The 7,647-nt window shown below is 25.0% G+C and overlaps 2 non-coding genes across 2 annotated transcripts; one reads left to right on the top strand and one right to left on the bottom strand.

Moving 5' to 3' along the window:
- Positions 1 to 2,830: 2,830 nt before the first annotated feature.
- LOC129609936 (U5 spliceosomal RNA) lies at positions 2,831 to 2,953 on the bottom strand. The gene has a single exon (XR_008697064.1). It is a non-coding gene; the product is annotated as a U5 spliceosomal RNA (small nuclear RNA).
- A 1,945-nt stretch (positions 2,954 to 4,898) lies between these two features.
- LOC129609934 (U5 spliceosomal RNA) lies at positions 4,899 to 5,021 on the top strand. The gene has a single exon (XR_008697062.1). It is a non-coding gene; the product is annotated as a U5 spliceosomal RNA (small nuclear RNA).
- The last annotated feature ends 2,626 nt before the right edge of the window (positions 5,022 to 7,647 follow it).

Consider the following 7,647-nt stretch of genomic DNA (forward strand, 5'->3'; position numbering starts at 1 on the left):
AAAAATTTGATTTACAAACTTTATTTGCTGAACTAGTAAGCGAGTTTAGAAAACGAATCGGTTATTATAACACTCTATAGCAGTATAAGATTTTTACGTGTATATAACACTTTTAAATAACAGGAATAATAACTCAGAAAATTTATAATATCTTTCATTCAGTTTATAAAATTTTTCCGTTTATTAAATAATTAGGAATATTGTCTTTTCCGAACTATAACTTTTATTTTGTAGCATTATAATATAGTAGGAGAACTTTAACGTATGTAGCTCAAAAAGTCGAATCAATATTAATGTTAGAAATAAGTTCAAAATATCGATAAGTTTAAGAAAGATCCAATGTAGTTTTGAAAAGCTCTATGAGCTATTGGATTCTGGGGAGAGTTGTATGTAATAAAATCGATTATGAAAAGTCAACTGTACAATAGAATGAATTACCGAATATTAAAATTATTTGCTAGAACCATTTGTATAATAGTCGAAACACATTATGTTTCCTTTTTTGGTTTACTCGAAATTTTTTAAATATTTTTCATTTATTTTATCTATAAGAGCCTGAATATTTTATGTGTGCGTTTGAAATTGGCAGACGTTGTGTTAAATAATTACCTCCCGTAATACGAGTATGTGTTGCTACAGTGTTATAGAGTTCCCGTATCATAAGTTTTAGAAATCGTTTTATTTAGAGAATTTAAACGGGGGTGAATATAGTTTTATTCGGCCAAACGGTATTGTTTTATTTTTATAATGTTATTTTCATATACTTAAATATGTTTAAAAATATATTTTTGTATATACAATATAAATTCAACAATATTCGTTGTTTTAATTGAAAATTTTTGAAAAATTTCAATCTCATACAAATTTAACCAAATAGAAATTAATTTACAATCTAATTAATATTAATATTTTTGAATAAATTAAGTTGACATTAAATCTGGTTTTTCGTATAGACAACCTTAGTTTCATTAGCTTTGGTCACTTATTATTTGTTTATACAATAGACCTAAGGCAAAATAATTGCAATAAAACAATACAAGAAAATAAATTTTATTTTTTTCGTATACACCAGTTAGTTATCTACCCACCCCATTTTGTAATAGCCAATATATTTAAAATTTATTACATATATATCATATTATTTAAACCAATTTTAATATTTAATAATAAAAAAAGGTTTATTAATATTATTGCAATAATTTGTCATCAATTTTTTTTTCAAACATTTCAAATTAACTACTGAATTACGAAATATAATTAAAATTATCCAATATGAGTGAAAACTGATTACCTACACCACTATCACAATTATTCACCTGTTTTTTTTTTATTTATTTACTTTCATTAAAATCTACAAAATAAATAATTTTGTATAAAATAAAATCACCTATTAAAAAGAAAAAAATGGAACCCAAAATTCCGGTTTAATTTTTAATCTAAATAGGCAAAAGTATAGGTGAAAAAAGGTGAAATATGGAGTACCTACATACCTCGTATAACGTTCAGATGTAGAAAAACAAGCAACAAATTGTCAAATTAATTTGATTGATTTCATTTAATTTGCATAAATTTTTTCAACACAAACTAGTAAACATGTACTATGAATATACGCGAAATATACGAATGTTAGTGTACGAACACATAGACACTATAAGCATTATAAGCTTCAGCTGCCCGTATAGATGGGGTACGCAAATAAAAATCGTTTTAATTTTAAACTTTTTAAGTTATAATGTATGCAAATTACTCTTAATGATTACAAATTAAAAAAAAAAGTCTATGCCCAAAAAAACTTTGACTTTATTTTTTCTTTTTTGAACTTTAATAGGCGTCATTTATATAAAGAACCGACCGAATGTATTTAACGATTTTTTTTTTTTTGATTTTTAAATTTTTGAACTAAATAGCCAAATTATTCAAGATGCCACAATTTATTTTAATAATTATATGTATGTATGTAAAATTGTAATGATTTTGTAAATTACTTTTCATATTTTTGTAATATGAAGAGGTTCACGACTTATTTATGAATTTACAAGTGTAATCAGTAAAATTTTTATTTATAAAAAAAATATAGTCTTTATATTTTAAAATTATTAAAAGAAGAGCAAAAGACTCAATCTCGTCAAATATATTGTTTCGAAGCTATAGTTTTGAGTTTTTTTTGAAAATGTAGTGCAGTTCTGTAATGCTCTTCCGATCAAATCTTAAAAATTCTTCATTTTATATATGTAAATTTATCAAAACTCGGGCTGGTAAAATCATTTTTGGGTAAAATTTGATTAAGAATTACAATAAATTATGTATTTAAATAATTAATAGTTTAGTCAATTGCAAAATATCAAATCTTTACTGCATTGCCTAGTCAAAGTGGTCCTATTGATAAAAACAAATATGTAATAAGAAAAATCTTCTAAAATACTGAGGCTCTTTTTTAAAAATTAAAAATTTCAAAATGACTATATTGTAAAATTGCTATTTGCATTTCATTTTGTTATAAAAACTGCTTTTTAAAAAAGAAGAAAAGACCCTTTGGGATATAATATCGTTCTAGTAAATTGGTTTGACATCTCATATTGTGGTTTGGTAAGACCCAAGAACTACATACATGTTTAATTTTAATGTTAAATTAAATAGAAGTCGCCGTTGTGGACAAATTTTAAAAATCCGATGTTATTTAGTGATACATCATCTAACATGTCGTGCCCAATTAAATTATTAGGGTAATATTTTAAGATTTTACGCAATATTTTTTAGAGAAATGCGACTAATTAGCAAATTATAATTATATATTTGGTAATATGCTTAAATGTTGTTTGAATTATTTATAACCCAGCATTTCTGCCGGGTATTGCAAAAATTTATATTAGACTCATTTAAATTGCTCTTCTCCACGGAAATCTTTAGTAAAAGGCGAAAGATTTATTCGACAATTGAAGAAAAGCCAGAGTTAAAAATCTCATTTTTAAACGACATTCATATATGGTTTTTTGCAATTTTATTCTGTGAAATATAAAATTTAAATGAAATTTACAAGATGCGATAAAATAATATGTGTACCTTCCCTACATACATATTTTAAAACAATTTTTTACCCTATTTTTACCCTGTTTTATAGGTAGGTAAATTTTACTTTGTAACTTATCATAGTAACTTTGTAACTTATAAACATGTGTACGTATGTATATCTTTTGAAAAAAAATTCGGTAAGGAAAGCAATTTTTGTATAAAAATAACCAAATTGAAAATTTATTTCTCGTACAAAAATTATTGTAGTCTCTAGCATAAATTTTTAAATAAAATTAAACAAGTAAAAACGTTTCAGTCGGTACAAACTACAAACCGACTGAATAACACCATGCACTTTTACAATCTGAATTTAAAACTTTGTTTTTGAAATATTTAGAAATAACTTTGATTGCTTGAACCTGTCAAACCACTTAACTTCACCGATATTATGTCTGACCTGTAATTGGACACACGACTGTCGAGTTTCATGAATCTAGCCTTAATAGTTTTTAAAATAATTAAAATAAACTTTCGGAGCTACCTGTATTGCAGCTACCTGATCAGAATATATGTGAGGTGTAATTTGACACATATTTGCAAATTTTGATATTAATATCTCTATTACTTTTTGAAATATTTAAAAAAACCTCTTTGAGTTGAATGGCAGCTACCCGAACCCGTTTTCCAAATTGGTCCAATTGCAATAGCAGTCGCCGTTAGCACAAAAGAAAAAACTTGTGAAAATTTGGTGCCGATTGCATTATTCGTTTTTGAGTTATCGTGGACGAGCATCTCTAAATCGACGCAGAATTTTACGCTGAGAGTAAAATTATATTATATATATATAATTTTATATATATATGTCTATACCGGAGACGAGTCCTTCAAGTAATTACAAATTCCATACCAAAGAAAATATACCCTTCACGAAGTGCAAAGTATAAAAATAATAAAATTAAGTACAGCAATCCCTCCTATAACGTAACCTCTTACTATATAATTTCGATATATGTATGTAAATTTTATTTTTCCTACCTATTTTCACTTAATGTAATTTTTACCTCGTTTTACGTAATTTTAAAATAATTTAATATGCAATAATCTATTTTTTTTTTCATTTAAATTTCTTTCTTTACCAACAGACAACTTACTAGTTTAGGCAAATATCAAGTACATACATTACGTTATAGGAGGGATTGCTGTACTTACGTTATGTATGTACATACATACATATGTAATTTTTGAACGCACTGGTGACAAAAAGCATTAAGGTATTCCATGAAATTTATTTTGCCTTTTTGATCATTTCCATTGGCCATGTTAATATTTAAAATATTAGCTTTAATATACAAAAAATCTTCTATATAAAATTGTGTTCATATGCAATAATATTCTTTGTATGAATACTAAAAATATTAGTTTATTAAATTGTTAGTCCTTCACCGAAAAATACTAAATCCAATTACATTACTATGATATACTTTAATATACTATCATATTATATATCATGTACATACATATCTACCTTAAATTCATATCATTTACATTTTTCATTATCTTTCTAAAATAATTTTTCGTATTTACTAAACAACATTATATGAAATGCCCATATACACACCAATATACATTTTATTATACATAAAGTTCATAAAAATATACACACATTCATACAATTGTATTCTTAAAATTAAAATTAATAGCTATCTACCTACCTACCTTTTATAAGAAAATTTTTTATTGCTGAATGTTTACGTATGCACGATCGTATTATTGTGTAGAACAAAAATAACAATCAATAAACGCAAACGTAAAATTTTGTTCGAGAATTATATCTCACAGATGAAATTTATCAGAAATAATATAAAGTATCTGGAAAAAGGTGGTTTTGTTAACTCTGGCTTTTCTTCAATTGTCGAATAAATCTTTCGCCTTTTACTAAAGATTTCCGTGGAGAAGAGCAATTTAAATGAGTCTAAAATAAATTTTTGTAATACCCGGCAGAAATGCTGGGTTATAAATATTTCAAATAAATATTGGTTAAGTTGAAAATTATATATAAATAATTAAAACTTAGTGAAAAATATTATGTTGTGTTTATGTAAGTTATGTATGTATGTATTGTATACTATTCAATATCGTATTAATTATATACTTATTACATTTAATATAAACATGTCAAGCACGATTTAAAAAAGTATCATCAGTACGTGTTTTGTTTTTAACTGCGACTTAATATGGCTTTTTAACTCGTTAGCTAACATTAAAAATCAGAGATATTTACTAAGTACATACTAAGCAAAAATTAAATGAATTTGAAAGATAAATACTAAAAAAAAAAATAAAATTTTTAAAGTAGCCATTCGGAAGCGGTTCTCAGTTTCGATATATATATATACATATATAGATATCCTTATGGCTGAATTCATTTTATGTATTTCTTGTGCATTTCTATTTCAAAAATATGAAATTCGAAAGTATTCGTATACCTAGTCAGTTAGGAGTAATTTGCATGATTTGTAAAACGGACAAGTGTCTTATATGAAAATCCTGGTACATAGGAATCCTATTCCATTTTTAACTCATTTATCAGGGTCCTATTGCACCAACACCACTTATCATTTATCAACTTACAAAATAAGTTTTTTTTTAAAGATAAGTTTGTAAGTGTTGCAGCAAAGTTTTATAGATTTCACTCACTAATCTTGCAAACTTATCGAACGTTACGTAATTTTTATAATTTGATAAGAACTTATCATTACAGTTTTATTTTTCATTGGATTTAGTTCTATTTAAATATCATAATTTAATATTAATTTCGTATTAAAAACCAAAAAAAAAAAAAATGAAACGAACAAATTCAAAAGTAAAAAACTTGCCGTTTTTGAAATAATTAAATATGCTCAATTGTAACACGTGATAAACAAAAATTTTTAATGTATTACAATCAAGTTCATAGTTTATTCTTGGTCGTATTCTACGTTTTGATGCTTGTACACCTTCTTCTTCAAAAAGTCTTTCGAACGTATTAATTTTTTAATCTAATTATAAAGTTTTACACATTTCTAAACTTTACTCGAAACTCAATAAATTTTTATTTTTAAAGTACTCTATCAAGAGTGATTCTTGGCTTAACTTTGCCTTAAACCTCATAATATAAAATGTACATATATCATATTATATGTGTATACATAAATACGTGTGAAATATATACATACATACATGCTATGGGCAATGTGGTGCACAATGATTTTAGTCGGATTTTATGAATAATAATTAATTGAAGCCACATTTATAAATGCACATTTATGTTATTTTATGTTTGTTTTAAGCATAAATTTACATTTGTGTAATTAAATTCAATACACTTTTCTCTATTTTACTTTAAATTCAAGAAAAAGGTTTTACTTATAGCAATATATGAAAAGCTAAATTCATCCAATCAAAAAAGTCGATAAGTTATCAAATAATTTAATGCAAAGTAATAAGTAAAAATTTTTGGTGCAACCAAAAATGTTTATTTTTAGCTAATTTGATAAATTTATCGCTTATAACTTAGCAAAGAATTACTTACCTTCTTTTTTTTTTGGTGCAACGCTAATCTTATAAGTGAGTTCTTTTTAAACTTATTGAGTACTTGTCATTTACACTTTTGGTGCAACGAAAATTTTGCAAATTTTTTTATAAGTTGAAAAGTAATAAGTGGTTGGTGCAATGATCCCTGAACAATTATTCACAACTTCTCCATTAATTTATCTGTTTGTATAGCATAGTGCAATTGACAGCGTAATACACTCAGGGTCTTATACATTAACTAAAATGAAACATTACAATTGAGGTAAAAAAAAAATTAACACAATTTTTTGTAGTAAATGACATACATACATCTTTTTTGTAAATGATATTGCGCTTTTAACTCAGCAGCGTCAAAATTTCGCCTGCAATTTATTTCCAGCCTGCACATTGAATCCAGGACTCCTATGTACATCACGACTTTTAGAACATATTTAAAAACTTATTTTCAACCATAAGTAAACCAAGTAAATTAACTTTAGAACTAATTTTGAAGCATAAATTAACTTTAAACTTAAATTTAATTTTGAAAATCTTGAAAAATTAACTTTAGAACTAATTTTTAAGCATTAATATCAACTATATACTTACATTTCTTTTGAATTTAATGTTAAAAATAAAATCTTCACCGTATATCCGTCATGATTAACACAGAACTCAATTGAATTAAAAATACAAACACAGCTTTTTCCTCATTTTCATGCAGTATTAAAACTATAAATAATCAATTTAAAAAGCAAAAATATCATTAATCATTGTAATCAATCATGATGACAAGATCGAAAAAATTGCAAAATCAAAAAAAATAAAATGAAAATAATTTTATTATCCAATATTAATCACACACACACATGTCCTTGACAAAACACAATAACAAATAAATTTTTTTTAAAAAAAGAAAAATTCTAAATTGATCCATTAAAATCGATGGTAAAAAGAAGACATCTTCATCATCATCCCATCATCCAAATAAAAAAGTTCGGATCATCAAAAACATTAAAACAAACCATATTCACTAAAACGATCCTTAAAAAAAAATGTCTTTTTTTTCAGACAAAATATCAAATT

The sequence above is a fragment of the Condylostylus longicornis genome, unplaced genomic scaffold, assembly GCF_029603195.1.
Source record: "Condylostylus longicornis isolate FDR11 unplaced genomic scaffold, ASM2960319v2 ptg000040l, whole genome shotgun sequence".
Taxonomy (NCBI): Eukaryota; Metazoa; Arthropoda; class Insecta; order Diptera; family Dolichopodidae; genus Condylostylus; species Condylostylus longicornis.